Consider the following 20,271-nt stretch of genomic DNA (forward strand, 5'->3'; position numbering starts at 1 on the left):
AAGATTCCTTTCACCAACATAAATTATTTGTACTCAGAGTTCTTGGCCAAATTCAATGTGCTGTTTTTGACCTTTAAAGCTTTTAGTGATAAAGGTCCAAGGTATTTCAGTTAGTATCTTCTCCCCCTAATATCTTCTCCACAGAACGGATTCAGTGAAGAGAGATAGCCTTGAGTACCATCCATCATCTTCTGTTATTCACTACTGGACACATGGTTTTCTTAGTAATGGTTCCCTTGTTATGGAACTCACATTCAAGAGAAATTCTACAGTCCCACTGTTCTGTGATGTTTAGGCAGATGGCAAGAAAAGTCTGTTTTGATAATATTTTTGAAACCTGAGCAGTTTTGAAAAATCTTATCTAGTTCCTAACTTATTTTTAACGATGTGTACTGATTTTAATTGTATGCATATCTGTTCATTATTATGGTTTTGTTCTTCAAATTATGGTCACGTCACTTCAAGGGCCTGTGATTAAAAAGTGCATATAAATCTAATTGCAAACATATAAAAATAGATAATAGATTTTGATGGGATTCTGGTATCCAAGGAGAATCAGCGCAGATTCATTTACAGTCAGAACTTAACTCCAGTGGGTGACGCAAACTATTGCTCAGAGTGAGGTATAATTCTTCTTTGCCCAAAATCTCAGCTATGCTGCAGGCCTGCAATTTTTCTCCTCTCGCACTTCCTTTGAGTTAAGAAGACTAGAATTTGTGTGTGTGTTTATTTTGTCTATTTTGCCAAAGTTAAATATACAAACCTGAGGTCATCCCGACAAATTCCACAGAAATAATTCTTCTTCTTGTCTGCATGACTGCCCAGCTCCAAACATCAATGGAATTACATTAAATCATATGGGAGAAAGCATGGGAGATAGCCTTAAGGCTCACCTCCTAAATGATTAACTCTTCCCATGGAAAACTACCCATAGAACTGTTGCTAAAACATCAGCAAATCCAGTTGTTATAGGAGTCCTGTGATACGACACACACCTGGAACCTCCATTAGAAGCTGTCTTTCATCTCTGACTACCAATTGAGGTCCATTCTGCATTGGTATTTCTCACCGTCTCACAAATTTCTGTCTACATTTCATGCCGCATCCACTCTCCTATTGTTTCATCTCAGCATCAGCTGTCTGCATTATTTTATTGCCATTTAGTGGTGACTCTAGGGTTACTATGGCATCTACACCTTATCTGAATGTGGTTTTAAGGTGATACAGCTGCTCCTCCCCACAGTCGAACCACTGTGAGCAAAAAGCAGACAACTGGAGTTGAATTCTCCCCCCCCCCCACCCTTTTTTTTTAGGAACAAAAAAAATTCTCACAAACTGAAAATCCAGTCATCTGTGTTTAAAAGCAGCCAGGGAACATTTTTATGCAATCATATGGGGGGGGGGCGAGTTTGGAAGCACACCCACCCCTGAACCATTTGTTATTTCCTGGGCAGTCTCCAGGATGCCCTGCCTAGCAACTGCTGGATGTTTTGTGTTTTTTACCCATTTTGTTCTGTCTTTCCTGCCCCCCCTCTGCAAGGTTTTCCCCTTTTACTTTCTGGGGGGGGGTTGCAGGTGCCGTTTCCTCCCTGCTGCACAGCGCAATGCCCTGCCGGCAACCCTGGGAGGCCACTCCTCCCCACTTTCTCGCATGCTCTCCCTAAACAACTTGTGTCCTGATGCAGACAGAAGAGAGCTTTATAATGAGCCAAATGGGAAGCTGATGCCACAGCAGCATGGAACAGCTTTACACAGCAAATGCAGATTGGGCCACAGAGGCAGTTTGGGTGAACCCTAATAGTCTTGAATTACTGCCATGTTCTGATTGGTTACACAGCAGAATAGGGCTTCAGCCAATTTAGGAGATGCTGCCACACTTCTAGATGGGACTAGGAAGAAATCAAAAGATTTTCTCATAACTGACAGAAACCTCTGCAAAGCAAATATGTGCATTTTTAATGTATATAAATCATTAACTTCAAAAATGTATAGTTTGGATTAAAACAGTTATTTTGAAGTTTCAGAAGCTTTTTCTTTTTACTTATAATGAACATCGCCCAAAATAGAGACTTCCTCCAAAGTTTCTCTGTTTTTTTCCCCTCAGACTCATCCAGGCCTTTCCTGCTGTAGACAGTGGTAATTTCAGGGTTGTCACAATGGTTGACAATAGGCTTGGACAAAACTGCCCTGTCCCTTTAATAGAGGGTTAATAGGATGCTATTTACCAGGTGGTATTTACCTCCATGCCATGAAAAGCTTCAGTTGCCTGTTTTCACACATTAAGCCTCTGTTAAAGACTGTTAGCAGCCCTAGTTCAGAGATACACAAGGAAAGACCATCAGATGAACCATGATCTGAAAATGAATTAATTAATGCTATGGGCATGTGAAGTCACACATTTAGCTGAAGAAAACAGAAGTGGTCGTATTGATTTTTCTAGATTACCCTTAATCAGTCCCTCCTGAAGAAATTTATGCTTTAATTTCTGTTCATTTCTGGTCAATTGAGGCCCCGGTCACATGGGAGGATTTGCCCCGTGAGACGAACAGGCTGAGGGCGCATCAAATGGGCGCGATCATACCACAACATCTGGGAAGCATCACGCACCCATCCCCGATCCGTCCCTTTGACTCGAAAACGCGCGTTGAAAAGGTACCGACAACAGAGTACTACCTTCCGGATGATGCGCGGCAACTCCAGGCGTCTAATCGGGGAAGCACTGGTAGCCCGTCGCAGCCAGTGCCGTTCCCAGTCCCACACATGCGCACAAACGTGCAACGTCCATTTTGCTGCGCTACGTCTGATCACCTGCCGAAGGCCGGAGCACAAAGCCACAGGGGCGCGTTGGATCGCGCTACCGCAGTTCTTTTTGCTCCGGCTCTAATTTGCCTCCCTTCAGCGGTGCAGTATCCCGCTCGGGTGATCAGGACCTGAGATATAACCTCCTATAATCATTCATTCAACAGTAGAAACATGCATTCTGCAGATGGATCCCTTTAAAATCTGCTCCAGTATCTTCTCTGGGATAGAGATCAGACTGACTGGCTTATAGTTTCCTGGGTCATCCTTCCTCCCTTTTTTCAAAATTGGGATGACATCTGCCCTTGGTAGAGCACCAAACCATTGACATTGTGTTTCATTGTGATTCGGATTTCTCCTCGGGTGACTGGGCTCTGTCTCTGTTCCTATAATGGTCATTGCACCTTGGTCACTGCACCTTTGGATTTTACTGTTTATGGAAGAAGATAGCTATACCTCTTGAAAAAGGTTTTGCTCTGAAATGGCTCATATCAATGATCACATTGCCATAGAGAGAAGAGAGATAAACAACTGAAGTGGCATTTTTGTCACTTTCATTGTGATTCCTTTAAAATTTAGAGAAGAAAATAAATGACTAAGGCAGCTCATCAGTCACCTTTATTGTGCCTCCTTTAAATTTATGGTCATTTGATAGTATTCTGTTCAGTCACATTGTCTATTTAAACTCTATAGAGTTTGTATTTTATATTGTGTTAAATATACTTGTAATCTCTTATGGAATTATTGTAATGATTTAGAATATTTATGTTTATTTACATGTGATTGTGATGATCCTTTATTTCAATTAGACTGTAGTTTCCTGCATTAGTGATAATTGATTTTTTGCCTCTGGGGAGTTATTCCTGTTTTCTGCCTGTGATTCCTCCCTGTTTGTTTAACTTCTGCAGTCTTGTGGCATGTATCCCATCCTCCAAGAGGTCTGAAAGGTGATATACAAAGGCTCTGCAAGCTCTCTAGAAAGTTATTTGAGCACTCTTGGGTGCATACCATCTGGCCTGGGGGATTTATACTCATTCAATGCAGCCAGGTACCATTCAACTACTTCTCTGCCCATGTCAACTAGCAGCCCGGGCACCATGCCTTACCTCCTACCATCTCTAGATGACCCTGTTCTCTTCAGGGGAAAAACTGAGGCAAAATAGGCATTAAGCATTTCTGCTTTCTCTCTGACCTCTGTCAAAATTTCTCCATTTTCACCCAACAGTGGGCCGATCACCTCTTTGACCTTGTGTTTGTTCCTCACATATCTGAAGAAGATTTTCTTGTTGTAGCGAGCCTCCCTGGCCACCTTTAGCTCACTGTGAGCTTTGGCCTCTCTGATGGCTGGCCTACAGTGCCTAGCAACCTGCAGATACTCTTCTTTAGATGTATGTTCTTGCCTCCATTTCTTGAACATTTCCTTTTTCTCCCTTAGCACATCACACAATTTTCTGTTTATCCACATTGGCTTCTTGGATCCCCTATGAAAAGTACGCAGACGGAGAGTGATTTCAGCAAAGCGTACTTTATTTGATCAGGAACAAGACGACATTGGCTGGCTCGCAGGCCGGCTTTTATTCCCCGAGAAACTGCCACCCAAAACACACACCCCACTTCCCAAAAGGTTATTTACAGTGGCCGAGAGTCCCATAGGCTCTCGGCCGGGAACCTAGCCCCCTAATTGGAGCGGGCTAGGATCCGCATAGTCCATTGTCTCTTGGAGCGAAGCTCGACGTTTGTGCCTGACCGCGTGGAACCCATGCCAGCCACATGGTCTGGACTGGATACATTACACCCTACCATGTTTTCATCTTGTGGAATAGCGACAGCTTCAGTTTGCAAGTGCTCTTATTTTAGGAAAGCCCACCCTTCACTTGCTCCCTTACCTTCCAGCAGTCTTGCCCATGGAATGACTCTCATCGTACCTTTCAGTTTATTAAAATCTGCCCTGCTGCAATCTAACATACATATGCAACTAAGACCTTCCTTGGGCCCCACAGCAAAAGGAATTCTAGCAGGACATGGTCACTATTCCCTAAGTTCCCCACCACCTTCACCCCATCTACCATCTCTTGCCTGTTGGTCAATATTAAGTCGAGTACAGCTTCCTCCACCATTTGATGAAGGAAGTTATCGGCCAGACAGATCAGGAAAGTACGTGAATGTGGATGTTTTGCAGAGTTTGTCTGCTGGCACACATCAGCGAAGCTGGAGTCACCCATAACTACCAGGTCATGTTGTTTGGATACCCTGTCAAGCTGTTCAAGGAGGGCAGCATCCATTGCTTTATCCTGGTCAGGAGGTCTGTAGCAGACTCCAACCACAATACTGTTTGTCCTGCCTTCCCTTATCCTCACCCAAATAGTTTCCACTCGGTTGTTGCCCTCCCCCTCCAGTATTTCTTGACAAACAAACCCTCTCCTCACATACAGCTCCACTCCACCTCCTCTTTGACCCTTTTGGGTTTTTTTTGAACAACTCATATCCATCCACTATTACATTCCAGTCCTGAGAATCATCCCCCAAGTCTTTGTAATGCCTACTAAATCATACCCCTCTGTCTGCATTTACTGTGTAAAATGGCAAAATCCACTTGCGAACAGTCTCTAAAGTTCATTGAAGGGGGATTTAAAGTGCATTACTCAGCATGTGTGAAAGCGCATTCATGTAGGCTATTTATTTTTATTTATTTACTTCATTAATATCATGCCTTTCTCTCCAATGGGGACCCATTGTGGCACCTATACTTCGTGAATGTGCAGCAAAAATGGTATACTGTTGTTAAATGGCATTCATTAGATATTGTTAATCAAGTGCCATCTCTTATTGTTTCTACCTTATCAGAAATCAAGCATTTGTTCACCACCTGGGCATGCCTGCCTTGTTATTACTAAACACTCAAAAGACAAAAACAGCCTAAATCTAATCAACTTGTTATTGATCTTCACTGCATAAAAGGGCTTAATCTGTTCCATTGGCTGCTAGCATATTGGATAGTTTGAAATGAGCCCCCCAGATTTCCTGCTATATTGGGAGACTTCCTAATAATTCCCCCAGCTTCCTGCCAGCACCTCAATGGCCAGCAGGGAAAAAATGGAGAATCAGCATGCAATGTCAAATCTGGTAAAAACAGGAAGTGGTATCATGGTATCAGGGCAAAGGAGGAATGCTAGGCATCACACCAAATTCTGTGGTTTAACTATAGCGTTTGGGACAGTAATTAGAGCATCCCCCCACGATGTCATGACATCACCTCTGGTTTTCACCAAAAGTGATATTGCATACCAGTATGGCATTGTAGCTCTTCTCCACACTCCCCAAATCCTCCAATCAGGTTTCCAGCTGGAGCAGGAAGAAGCCATTCCTATTTATTCTAGTTTATCTTTTGTTTCTCTCTTAATACTACATTTCTTCTTTTTCTTTGCATCATCCTTTATATACAGAGAATATAAAAATTAAGGGTTGCCATCGTCTAGGTGGGCTTGGAATTCTTCTAGAATTACAACTGATGTCCAGATTACAGATACCAGTTCCTCCCTGTGCTGGGTGAGCCTTTAATTGTATAAGGCTCCTTCTTGCCAGAGTCAGACCAAAGCCAGCTGAGCTCTGAGAAGGTGCAGGTGAGGGAGCTGCTGCTGGAGTGGTGAGTGTTTTATTCTTTGCCTTTCCTTAAATGCTGAGGAGAAGTAGCCGTGGTTACTGTGTGAAAGGACAGTGTTTGAGGGTGTGTATAGCCTATTGGAGAGTGGTGCTTGTTTGAGGAAGTGCGGTTTTTGTTTGTCTCTTTTGCCTGGGTGTAACTGTAGCTTTTAGCAGTTTTACCTGGGGCTGACTACTGGCTCTGCCCTCTGCTGGGTGGGCCTTTAATTGTATAAGGCTCCTCCTCACCAGAGGTGTGAGCCAAAGGGTGAGAGTTAAAGGGCTCTTGCCCTGTGGCTCTTAGCCCAGGCTTCCCAAGTACTTACCATGATTTGGCAGGGGACACAGACGTCTTCGCAGGATCATTCCCGTGGGGACAACAGATGTGCCGCACCATGCTGTCACCAGGAAGTGACACCAGGTGATGTTCTAGCAATGGGGTTGGAAACTCGATGGTACCATCGGGTTTTCAGCCCCATTGCCAGAGCATCGCCCAGTGTCACTTCCTGGGGACGGCATGGTGCGTTAAAGGGAGGAATATTCCAGCCAGGGAGCATGTGTCCCCCACCGGATTGCAGTAAGTACTTGGGAACCCTATCTTAGCCTGAGGGCCCTGTAGGAATCTGAGTAGCTCTTACAGTCTATATTTGTTAAGAGGGTTTTTTTGCTTCTGCAAAGCTTTCACAAGTATTCCTGAAAGGCAGATTGGCAGGGGAGTTATGAAGGAAGTGCCAGTTAAATTGAACTATTTTTGAAAAGGATTGCAGCAGCATGGCTGGTGAGGGAGCTAAGGCAGTGATGTGGCAAGTCTGTGGCATGTTTGTATTTTTACCTGAAGGTAACAGCAATTACACTTGGAGCAAGTTGAAGTTGGTAGCCCTTCTGGAGGAGAAGATACAGGGACTTGAGGCACACATGTCCACACTCCAGTTTATAAGGGAAGGTGAATATTTCATGGACAGAATGCATGAAGTGCTCCTGAGAGGGCAACAGGAGGAGGAGAGAAAGGAAGAGCACGCAACACAGGAGGGCACATGGAAGAATGTAACCCATGGGAGCAGGAAAATCAAGACATACTAAATAATCAGTTTGTGGATCTCTCCACAGATATTGATTCTGAACCACTGGAACAAGGGCTCCCCCCCCCCAGCCTCCACAAAACTTGAGGAAAATTTCTCAGACCCCTTCAGATGAGAGGACTTGAGCTTCTGCTCCCCAATGTAGGCAAAGACATGTGTTAGTAGTTGGGGATTCCCTACTGAAAGGGGTAGAAGCTAAAGTGTGCTGACTGGACTTGTCATCTTGAGAGGTATGCTGTCTACCATGTGCATGCATCCAGGATATGACAGAAAGGCTAGGAAGACTCATCAAGCCCACAGATAATTATCCCTTCTTGCTCATCTACATGGGAACAAATGATACCACCCAGCACAGCACAGAACGTATTAAAAGAGACTGTATGGCTCTAGGTTAAAAGGTGAAGGAATTTAGGGTGCAGGTTGTGTTTTTGTCAGTTCTTCCTTTCAAAGGCCGTGGCGTAGGAAGGGAAAAAAGAATACTGCAGAATACTGGCTACGTAGATGGTGTCTTCAGGAAAGGTTTGGATTTTTGTACCATGGCTTATGCTTTCATGATGAAGTTCTTCTATTGAAAGATGGTTTGTCCCTCACAAGGATAGGAAAAAAATGTGTTTGGAAACAGCCTGGCAAACCTAATATGGGGAGCTTTAAACTAAATCCTATGGGTGAGAGAGACAAAAGCAAAGCCTAGTGTGATGTCAATAACTGGAGATAAGAACTCTAACGTTTTGCAGGGAGTGGCACATAGGCTAGGTAACATTAACTCACAGGTAAGTACAGAAACGAAAACCTCAGAGTGCATAAAACATGGATTTTGATGTATCTACACTAATGCACAGAGTATGGTAAACAAGCAAGAGGAACTTGAAATCCTAGTACAAGAGGGGATTATGACCTAATAGGCATTACTGAAACTTGGTGGGATGACACTCACACTTGGAATATTAGGATTGAGTGGTACAACTTATTTAAAAGGAAAAGACAAATAAGGGTGGAGGAGTCACATTATATGTCAAGGAAGTATATACGTGAGGAAATACATGAATCTGAGCATGGAAGTCCAGTTGGGAGTCTCTGGGTAAAAATAAAAGGAATAAGAAATAATAGTGGTATTATGGTGGGGGTTTGCTATAGACCACCAAGCCAGGCACAGGACTTGGATGAGATGCTCCTAGAACAGATTACAAAGTTCTCAAAGAGATGGGACATGGTGGTCATGGGAGACTTCAATTACCTGGATATCTGTTGGAAGTCCAACTCTGCTAAAAATGAAAGGTCCAATAAATTCCTGACTTGTCTTAATGACAACATTTTCTAGAAAGTGAAGAGGAAAACAGGGGGATCTGCTATCTTGGACAGGGAAGAACTGGTTGATGAGGTGAAAGTAGTGGGCACCCTAGGTAGTGGTGACCATGTAATTTTGGAATTTACAGTCTTGGGCAGCGGTGGCCAAACTGTGGCTCAGGAGCCACACGTGGCTCTTTTACACATGTTGTGCGGCTCCCCGTAGGGTGGCTGGGGAAGTGAAGGGGAGGCAGTCTTCCCTTCCCCAGCCAGTGTTCCCCTCCCTGGGAAGGCTTGAAATGGGGGGGGGGGGCAGAGAAAGAAAGCAACTTTAAGTATGTTCTCAGACCCCCCCCCCCGGCCAGTTGCACGCCCCCCCCCCCCCGGCCAGCTTGGGGAAAGCATTGGTCTCTTTAAATGTCATTATCAATATCTGTTTTTACCTCTTTTGTTTTTATTTCTGGCAGTCTTATTTAATGTTAATGCAGGAAATCTGCATATTTTCCAATAAAAATGTGTGTAATATTTGTTTATGTCTTGCGGCTCCCAGACATCTGATGTTACTTCTATGTGGCTCTTACGTTAAGCAGGTTTGGCCACCCCTGGACTCTTGGGGAAGGTAAAAGTTGAATGTAGTCAGACATATAGGTTGGACTTTAAAAAAAATTAGACTGTTTATTGAAGATTGGAATAAAATACAATACAGTACTTAGGAAAGCACGAATGAAAACAATTACAAAATGATCATTAAGTTTCTGGTAAAACAAGGATTGCCGTTACAAGTTATCTGCTAATTTTGATCTTATCATTCAAGTAATTAAAAATAAAAATAGAGTTCAAGCCAGTTTTAAAGATCCTTCAACTACTTAATGGTAAAGATACAAGGTGTGTGAACCAATTAAAGGTGCTTTTTGTAAAGTTCCTTCTGGGTCATCGAAAGCATCTAGCCATAATGACCATTTGGTCATAAAACTAATAGAGATAACCTGTCTATCTTGCTGCACAACCCAGTCTGAGGTCATGTCTAGTAAAAAAAATATTCCCATAACTTTTGGTACCACTGATGCATCGAGCAGAGATTCTGTAATTTCCTATTTGAAGCAAGCACATGTTTTGCTGCTGCCAAAAGGGTGGAAATGAGGTCTTTAGTATTTTGAGGAATCCTGATTCTTGGCCATAAGTCCAAAAGAACTAAGGTTGGGTATTTAGGGATATAATGTCCTGTTAACAAATGAATTTGTGATATGATTTCAACTAGGTTCAGATCTTCCTTTTTGTTGTTCTGTTCATTCAGGTGCATATAACACGGTTGACTGGTGCTATATATCCTGTTCCCTTAGGTAGTGCTCCACTTCCTTACTCATATACTCCCCCCCCTTGCCTGTGCAGAATGGTTGTGGCTTCCCTTTGGAACTCGCCGTCAGGTTTGCTTTCTTCTTCTTCCTTCTCGTCCTCAGCTGGTTCCCTGAGCTGCGTTCGCAGAAAATCACATGCCTTGAGAACAGAGTCAATCTTTTCTTTTTTATCGTGAAGTTTGAAAATGACGCATTCTGGGATTAACCATCTGTAACTGATGCCATTTGTTTGTAGAAAAAGGAGTAGTTCTATATAATTCTTTCTCTTCTGTCTTATGTCAAATGGGATGTCTTTTAAAATCCTGATGTTGTTGTCTCCAATTTTCAAGGGAGTTCCCATAGTTACTTTCAAGATAGAGTCTCTCACATGTCTCTTCAAGAATCTGACTACTATTTCCCCAGGCAGATTATTTTTCTTTATGTATAAGGAATAGGACCTATAGACCACATCCATCTCGCTGTAGAGGTATTCTGCTGTCAAATCTGTCATTGGGGCTATTGCTTCACTCAGCCGTTGCTTCAGATTCTCTCCTTTAATTTCCGGGACCCCTTGAAACCATAGGACCAAATTGGCTTTCTCCATTTGCAGCTGTAAAAGTTGTGACTCTTCTGTGGCTTGCTTCATTTCCAGCTTTTGCACCTTTTTCTTAACTTTTTTAATGTTGGCATCCATTTCCTTCACCTTCTCCCCCATTTGCTCCATTGCTTTTAAAGATTGAGTCAATTGTAGCTGCTGTGAAGCCAAACTCTGACCAATTGTTGACAGTTGTTGCTTGATATTAGTCATCTCATCCAGCAGAGAACGCAAGGAATCTGCCAACATTTTGGAAAGCTCAGTGGTCTCTTCCATTCGAGGACTACCCACTAGTTTCGCTTTCAAAAGTTTTTCTTTCTCCGGTTTCTTCCCCGCCATCTGCGCTCTTGTAAGTTTCTTAAAACAGATTCAAATGCTTATTTTTCTGCTCCCCCCTCTTTATTTCGTGTTTACGTTTATGCGTTTGGGAGGGGCCCCTCCCCCGCACGCTTTCTGTCGCTCTTTAAGGGGGCAGCTTTCTTTTAAAATCTACATGCTCGCTTCAACCCGACTCACAGTTTGTTGTTGGCCAACCGGCCTCGCTCAGCATTGTTTTTTCCCCGCCTGATCTCCAACACTTGTCCCGGTCAGCAACATTCATACCATGTGGTCACTCAGCGGCAGGACCTTCGAGGCAGAGGAGCGCCTCAATTCTTTGGCATCGCACCGTCGAAGAGGTCGCCCCTCAAAAGCCCCCTAGCTAGGAGCCTTTTGCCAAGTCTCCGGGGGGGTTGTGACCCGTCGCACCCCCTCCTACATGCTAGTGTGCAGTTTGCATCCCCGGGATGTCCAGGAGATGCATCTGCCTGCGTGTCGCCATAGACTAGAAGTCCCTGTCTCTGGCAGAATGTTAATGTCTCTGTCTCTGGCAGAATGTTGATGGGGTTTTTTACTGATTAATATTTAAACCTGCTAGGTCGCCAAATTCCTCAATGTTTTTTGTAGTGCAGGAAGAGTGGTAGAAGGATGTGTAACATAAATTGTCATGTCATCCACAAAAAGACTTGTTTTGACATGTGTATGGCCAATTTGAATACCCAATATTTGTGGATTGTGCCGAATGGCTTGTTCCAGCATTTCAATAGCAAGGGCAAAGAGCAATGGAGAGAGAGGGTATCCTTATCTTATACCCCTAAATAATGGAAATTCTGGTGACCTAAGACCGTTGATGTGTAGTGAAGCAGCTGGGGATGAATAGATTTATATTTTAATTAATTTATTTATATTTATATTCCATGCCTCCCCACCGAATATAAATATTGTCTGAATGGCTCTTTGGAAGATGGTACCAAAACACATTCTGCCTAGCAGATTTGTAAGGTAGCTAAATTCCAGTATATTTTGGAATTTACAGTCTTGGGGAAGGGAAAAGCTGTACATAGACATATAGGTTGGACTTCAGAAAAGCAAATTTTGACAAACTTAAAGCTATGCTGGGTAGAATCCCATGGTCAGAAATACTTAAGGAGAAGAGAGTTCAAGAGGGATGGGAGTTTCTTAAAAGCAAAATACTGAAGGCACAATCACAAACATTTCCTATGAAAATGAAAAATATGGGAGGAACCTGAAGAGGCCAAGGTGGCTCCATAAACAGCTTTCTAAAGACTTGAGCAATAAAAAAGACTCATTTAGAAAGTGGAAGAAGAGTCTTATAATCAAGGATGAATATCAACAAATCACCAGTGCTTGTAGAGAGAGAAAGTTAGGAAAGTTAAAGCTCAGTATGAGCTTAGGCTAGCGAGAGATGATAAAAACAACAAAAATAGTTCTTTTCTTATGTTCAAAGTAAGAAAAAGAGCAAGGACATGGCAGGCCCATTGCAGGTGATGAAGAGAGGGCAGAACTGCTCAATTCTTACTTTTCCTCAGCCTTCTCTTGCGATGGAAACAGTGCTCAACATGGCAAAAACAGAACACATGAGGAGGGAAGGGAGTTGCAGCCCACTATTGGCATTGGGCTAGTACATAAACACCTAGTTTCTTTAAATGAAGCTAAGTCCTTAGGGCCAGATGAACTGCATTAAAGTGTATTAAAAGAACTCACGGATGTAATTTCTGAGCCTCTGTGCATTATTTTTTTAGAATGCTTGGAGGACAGGTGAAATGCCAGAAGATTGGAGGTGAGCAAATGTTGTCCCCATCTTCAAGAAGGGGGGAAAGGAGGATCCGGGTACCTACCGACCCGTCAGCTTGATGTCTATACCTGGAAAAGTTTTAGAACAAATAATCAAACAGACAGTCCTTTAGCATTTAGAAAGGACAGCTGTAATTACTAACAGCCACTGTGGGTTTCTCAAGAACAAGTCATGTCAAACTAACCTTATCTTTTTTTTTTTTGAGAAAGTTATTACCTTGCTGGATCAGGGGAATGTTGTAGACATAGTTTATCTTGCTTTCAGTAAAGCTTTTGATAAGGTTCCACATAATATTCTTGTTGACAGGTTGGTAAAATGTTATTTGGATCCTATGTTTTGGATCCTATGACTGTAAAATGTGATTTGGATCTGTAACTGGTTGACAGCACCGAAAGAGGGTTTGTGAATGATTCCTCATCCTCTTGGAGAGGAGTGACAAGTGGAGTGCCTGAAGGATCTCTCCTGGGACCTGTTTTGTACAACATCTTTATAAATGATTTGGATGAAGTAACAGAGGGAATGTTTATTAAATTTGCAGATGATGCTAAATTGGGAAGGGTAGCAAATACAGTAGAAGATAGAGTCAGGATACAGGATGATCTTGACAGGCTGGAAAACTGGGCTAAAACAAATAAAATGTATTTCAATGGGGATAAAGGTAAAGTTCTGCATTTAGGTAGGAAAAATCAAATGCATAATTATAGGATGGGGGGAGACTTGTCTTGGCAGTAATATGTGTGAAAAGGATCTATGGACCTTAGTAGACCATACACTGAACATGAGTCAGCAGTGTGATGTAGTACCTAAAACAGCAAGTGCCATTTTGGGCTGTATCAACAGAAGTACAGTGTCCAGATCACAGTTTACTTTGCTCTAGTTAGACCTCACCAAGAGTACTGTGTTCAGTTTTGGGCACCACAATTTAAGAAGGATATAGACAAGCTGGAATGTGTCCAAAGGAGGGTAACTAAGATGGTGAGGTGTCTGGAGACCAAGTCCTATGAGGGAAGGTTGAAGGAGCTGGGTATGTTTAGCCTGGAAAGGAGACGACTGAGAGGTGATATGATAACCATCTTCAAGTATTTGAAGAGCTGTCATATAGAGTATGGTGTGGAGTTGTTTTCTGTTGCCCCAGAAGGTTGGATGAGAACAAATAGGTTGAAATTAAAGCAGAAGAGATTTCAGCTGAACATTAGGAAGAACTTCCTGACAGCAGTTCCTCAGTGGAACAGGCTTCCTCGGGAGGTGGTGTGCTCTCCTTCTTTGGAGGATTTCAAAACAGGCTAGATGGCCGTCTGATAGCAATGCTGATTCAGTGAACTTCGGCAGATCATGAGGGGGGGGCAGGAAGGGTTGCCTCAGTGCTTAGTTCTTATGGCCCTTTCTTACACACCCAGGGAAACGCTGATTGCCACTTTGGAGTCAGGAAGCAATTTTTCTCCCGGCCAGTTTTGTCTGGAGATTCTGGAGGTTTTTTGTCACCTTCTGCGCATTGAGCAGCAGTCACTGGAGGTTTGGCAGGGAGGTATTTGTGAATTTCCTGCATTGTACAGGGGGTTGGACGAGATGATCCCAGAGGATCTATGATTCTATGTTTCTAGAGGAAATGGTAGACTCTGTGGAATCATATCCCTGCTGAGCTCCCATCCCACCCCAGGGTCCTCCTACAAATCTCCAGGAATTTCTCAAGCTGGATCTGGCCTCCCTGGCCACAAACATAAATTACTGGAAGTTTCTGAATCAGGAAAGCATTTCAGTTATTTTAAAGTATAGTAGTACCTAATGGGGTATATAGACAGAAGCTCCTCTAGAAATAGAAATTCTTTTAAAAATTGTGCATTAAAAAAATTCTCAGAATCTGGAGTTTAAAGTCTATGGTCTCTAAAATTCTTGGGACCTATTTCGAAGTGCATGTATTCAAGGTGCAGTTTTGGCATTCATATTATTCAAACAAACAAATGTATGTGGCAGCCACTCATTTAAAACTTTCTTCATAAACTGGAAATACTGAGCTTTGCACGGAAAAAAATTAAAAATGTATTAACAGTATGTTTGAGTGGCATCAGACTTTTGCATCTGATCCCTGAGCCCACAGAAACCAGGTCATGCTTTCTGAAAAGCAAAGACCTTTGGCAGCTGCTTCCTCTGGTTCTCTGTATCTCTCTTCTTCCATGTTCTCCTGTTGAAGTGACATCCCTTAAGTGTTCGAGTTCCTGGACATCCTGATTAAAGCAGTACACAGATGCTTTAATCCTTCTATAGTGCTAAGCCTGTGCAGGCATAAACAAATCATGAGAGCTTTCAAGAGGGGCTGGTGCCCAAGAAAGCCATTTGTCTCTGGTGCTCATTTCTTGGAGATATTTTGCAGCCATCTGAGTATTTTTTTCAGTTCCTTGGAAGATCTGGTTTTGCTGGAGAAAGCAGATCCTTGTGTTCAGTTCTGTACTGATAAATGTTACTGGTAAATGTTTAATGTTAAGCCATTGATAAAGAAGCTGAATTAAGGTTATTAGACACTGCAAACAAATTGATTATCAGATACAGTGAGTACCAACTCACAACGGTTTGTGCTGGAAATTTTTTTTGTTAAAGGTGCCACTGGTCTCCTGTTTAAGTTAATACTCCATTTATTTCTGGATAAAGTCTTTAAAAAGGTAAAGGTTCCCTTGCTCGAAAGCCAGTCGAATCCGACTCTAGGGTTGCGGTGCTCATCTCCGTTTCAAAGCTGAAGAGCCAGCGCTGTCCGAAGACGTTTCCGTGGTCATGTGGCCGGCATGACTAAACACCAAGGCGCAAGGAACGCTGTTACCTTCCCACTGAAGTGGTACCTATTTATCTTCTTGCAATTTCTTGCTTTCGAACTGCTAGGTTGGCAGGAGCTGGAACTAGAGACGGGAGCTCACTCAGTCTTGCGGCACCCGGGTCTCGAACTGCTGAACTACTGACCTTCCACAGCCTGCAGTTCAGCGTCTTAACCACTTGAGTCACCGCAGCTCAAGTCTTTAGAGTTTACTAAAACTGAAACTGAAAGATATAATATTGTATGAAAGAGGAAAGGTATATATAAACACACGTTCATGTGCACACACACCCCAATATTCTTTGTGATTAATCGGCTTCTTGCATTAATAGGAGATGCAGTTAAAATTAGAATATTTACTCAAATGCAAAACAAGATTTTCCACATATGCCATGAAAAAAAGAGGGGATCACTGTACATTTACATATAAGCTGCAGTTATGTCCAGAAATTTTAAAAATATGTATACTTTTTAAAAGGGGGTCATCTAACATTTAGGGTCATCTTTTTGAGTAAATGTGGTATGTGTTGTAATTTTTCAGGGGGTATTTGAAAGATGATTTGTGCTCATCCATCCTGAAAGCATGTTTACAGGTTAAGGCCATTGTGTAGATGAAGGCTAATTTAAAACACTTCACATGGTAACTGCCTAAATACTATGATTTGGTGATAGCATGGTTGTGACATCACAGCAGTCGGGCTCCTCCAGCCCCTTCTTTTGCAGTCGGCTCACTGCCATCATGGTATTACAAATAGGGAACAACACGAGGTCTCAGAATGGGAAGGGAGGGGTTGCCTCTCTGCTGGTCTTCCCCTGAGACTCACCTGGAAACTCTAGCCGATCCAGAATGCAGTGGCATGAGTCCTGATGGGAACACCACGGATGGCACATATACAACCTGTGCTGTGCCTGCTACACTGGCTTCCAGTGGAATACTGAATCAGATTCAAGGTGCTGGTATTGACCTTTAAGGCCTTGAGCAGTCTGGGACCTGTGTATCTCCTGGACCGTCTCCTCTGGTATGTCCCTGGGAGAGTATTATGCTCTCCTGAGAGCAATCTGCTGGTGATCCCTGGCCCCAAAGATATCTGGCTTTCTTGGCCCTGGCTCCAACGTGATGAAACTCTCTGCCAACCTCCATCAGGGCCCTGTGAGAGTTAATGCAATTCCGCAGGGCCTGTTAGGCAGTGATGTTCCACCAGGCTTTTGGCTGAGGACAGCAATGGTTTTCCATCATAGCTGGCACCCTCCTCCTTTCTTCCATTCTGCCTGCTTCGGCTCCCTCTTTAACCTGCCCATGAGATAGAAGAACAGTCCAGAGGAGATTTTAGTTTAAATTATGGCTGCCATCTGGAGACTATTAAATTAAGAGTAACTGATCTGCTGATTTTAATCTGTATTTTGTATGTTTTTAACCTGTTGTAAATCACCCAGAGCCCTGTGTACTCTGTGATTGGGCGATTGGGAAATTTACTAAATAATAATAATAAATAATATAATAATAATGACTCCCCCTCACTCACCACCACCTCCTTCGAGAGCTTCACCAGGGAGTCATCCTGGTCTTGTGCCTCTGAAAACGAGGATTGTGATGCCACTGTTGTCCCGGGCCTTCCCCTCCTTCTTCTCCACCTGGTGCTCTGCTCTCCATTTCACTGCTTTGTTCATTGGCTGAGGCTCCGGTCTCTGTGAAGGATGTTGATAGCTCATGCAGGAACTTCAGGAAGTCAGGCAAGTTCCATCCTAATGGTATGGAGTATAGATGTTTTTATACCCTTGCCACTTGTACTTCTTCTATCTTCCCTTGATAGGTCATCCAGATCCTGACCATTGGGCAGAGTTCTACTTGCCCATAGAAACAGGCAATGGCAGTTTCTCACACTACCAGGAGGTTGGGAGGCCAGAGGTCCACTTTGATTATGGAAATTGAACTTACACTGTCAACCAGAGCTGGCGTTCTTTGCAATCCAGGTGTGGAAACTCCTACGGGAGTGGGGTCACACGTTTGCCTCCGATGAGCACCGTGTGGATTATGTGGGGTCTTGACTTCAAGACTGGGTCACAAACCGGTTTGTAGGCTTCTACAACATCCAAGCACCCGAGTTGAGAGATGTGGATTCTTTCATGCAAGCCCTGCACCACCAATTTGAGGACCTGCTTGAGCTTTTCAGGAAAAAGAAAGATACCAGGGGCTAAATGCTTTTTCTATGCCCAACACCTACCCCCTTCCTCTTATCAAAGACTTGTTGACTGCAGCATCCCAAGGGAATGCTGGGAGCGGTGGCGCAGGCAGTAAATGAAGCCTGCATTCCATCTGGCCCTTGGTTGGGATGGCAATGCTAGGCGTGGTATGAGTATGATGTGTGCTTGGAGAAGGGGAAAGGGTTGTCTTTGAATTTACTACATTAAGTTTGTACCCACCAAAATTTTTTAGTTCTAACACAGTGACTTTCTGGGTTTTGCATATACTCTAATAAACTTATCACTGTCAAAGAGAGAGTTGTTGAGTATAACTGGACCAGGGTCTGACAGGGGACTGCAAGGAGAAGAGAACAAGGAAATAGTGTGGAGAGGGGGCTACAAGGGTGCCCCTTGCAAGTCCTTAAGGTGCCCCTTGCAAGTCTACCATGCAACCAGGCCCAGCCTCAAAACCAGCACTGTGCAACTGGGCTATAGTTTTCCTGGGTAAAGGCTGCCAGAGAGAGGAAAGGAAGGAAAGCTGAAGACTAGGAAACAGATAAAGGTAGGTTGGCTGTTCGGAGTGAAGGAGAGAGAAGCAGGAAAAAGGAAGGGGTTAGGGTTGCCCAACTTCAGGCTAGGAAATTCCTGAAGATTTCGGAGGTGGAACTTGGGGAGGGGGGACCTCAGTGGGGTATACCACCATACAGTACACCCTCCAAAACATTCATTTTCTCCAGGGGAACTGATCTATATAGTCTGGAGATTAATTGTAATTCCAAGAGATCTCCAGGCCTCACCTGGAGGTTGGGAACCTATGGGGCTTTCAGGGAAGAGAACAAGGTGATAGTGGGGGGGAGGGAATGAGGATCCCTGGAAGTCCTTGAAGGTCCCCCTCTTGTTATTTATAATTTCTGTTGGTCCTCCAACGTAAGGAATGCAGTGGCTTCCTGGACAATCCTTAAATCCACTCTTTAACTGAAAGAGTCACATCTCAAAGTACCCCTGTCATCCCTATGCAGGATGGCTCACTGGTTTATTTCCTTCAATGTTTAAAATTTATTACTTTATACATCACTTTATTTTTAGAATTAAGAATTAAGTAAGAAATTCATTCCAGAGGATTATCCAATAGACCAGGTGGTTCTATAATGTTTAATCCTTTTTCTAACTGCCTATTCACATAAGTAGGCTCTGCACTCTAGGTTATCTCATTCCTTTTCCTTAATATCTTTTTTTTTTCACAGATAAGCCAATAGGACCACACATAACTATGTGAGCCATGTTTTCCAACCCTGAAATTCTCTCCTCTGAACCATTTCCCATTAACCTTAGAAGCAAAAGAAACTTGCAGTAGTTTTGCCCCCAATAACATGTAGAGAAGCAAAAAAAAGTTTCTTCTGCTACTACATAAATATCCCCATTCTTTGGGCCAACAAAAAAATCCCTGTTTTGCTCTATGCAGATGTTGTTCAGTCGCACAGTCGAGTCCGACTCTTCGCGACCCCATGGACCAGATCACGCCAGGCCCTCCTGTCTTCCGCTGTCCTCTGAAGTTTGCTCAATTTCATGTTCGTTGCATCTGTGATACTGTCTAACCATCTCGTCAATTTCATGGCTGCAGTCACAGTCTGCGGTGATCTGGGATCCCAGGAACGTGAAGTCTGTCACTACTTCCACGACTTCCCCTTCTATTTGCCAAGGAGTGATGGGGCCGGATGCCATGATCTTAGTTTTTTTGATGTTGAGCTTCAAGCCCACTTTTGCGCTCTCCTCTTTTACTCTGAGCAAGAGGCTCTTTAGATCCTTTTCACTTTCAGCCATTAGAGTGGTATCATCTGCATATCTGAGGTTGTTGATCTTTTCCCCAGCAATCTTAATTCCCGCTTGTGATTCATCCAGGCCAGCATTTCGCATGATGTACTCTGCATATATATTAAATAAGCAAGGTGACAGTATACATCCTTGTCGTACTCCTTTTCCTATGCTGAACCAATCAGTTGTTCCGTATCCGGTTCTAACTGTCGCTTCTTGGCCCTTATACAGGTTTCTCAAGAGACATGTGAGGTGGTCTGGTACTCCCATCTCTTTAAGGACCTGCCATAGTTTGTTGTGATCCACACAGTCAAAGGCTTTAGCATAGTCAATGAAGCAGAAGTAGATATTTTTCTGGTACTCTCTTGCTTTCTCCATAATCCAGCGAATGTTGGCAATATGATCTCTCGTTCCTCTACCTCTTCGAAACCCAGCTTGTACTTCTGGTAGTTCTCTATCCACGTACTGTTGAAGCCTAGCTTGTAGGATCTTGAGCATGACCTTGCTAGCGTGTGATATGAGTGCAATTGTGCGATAGTTTGAACATTCCTTGGCATTGCCCTTCTTTGGGATTGGAATGTATACTGATCTTTTCCAATCCTGTGGCCACTGTT

The sequence above is a fragment of the Gekko japonicus genome, unplaced genomic scaffold, assembly GCF_001447785.1.
Source record: "Gekko japonicus isolate JY-2015 unplaced genomic scaffold, Gekko_japonicus_V1.1 scaffold501, whole genome shotgun sequence".
Taxonomy (NCBI): domain Eukaryota; kingdom Metazoa; phylum Chordata; class Lepidosauria; order Squamata; family Gekkonidae; genus Gekko; species Gekko japonicus.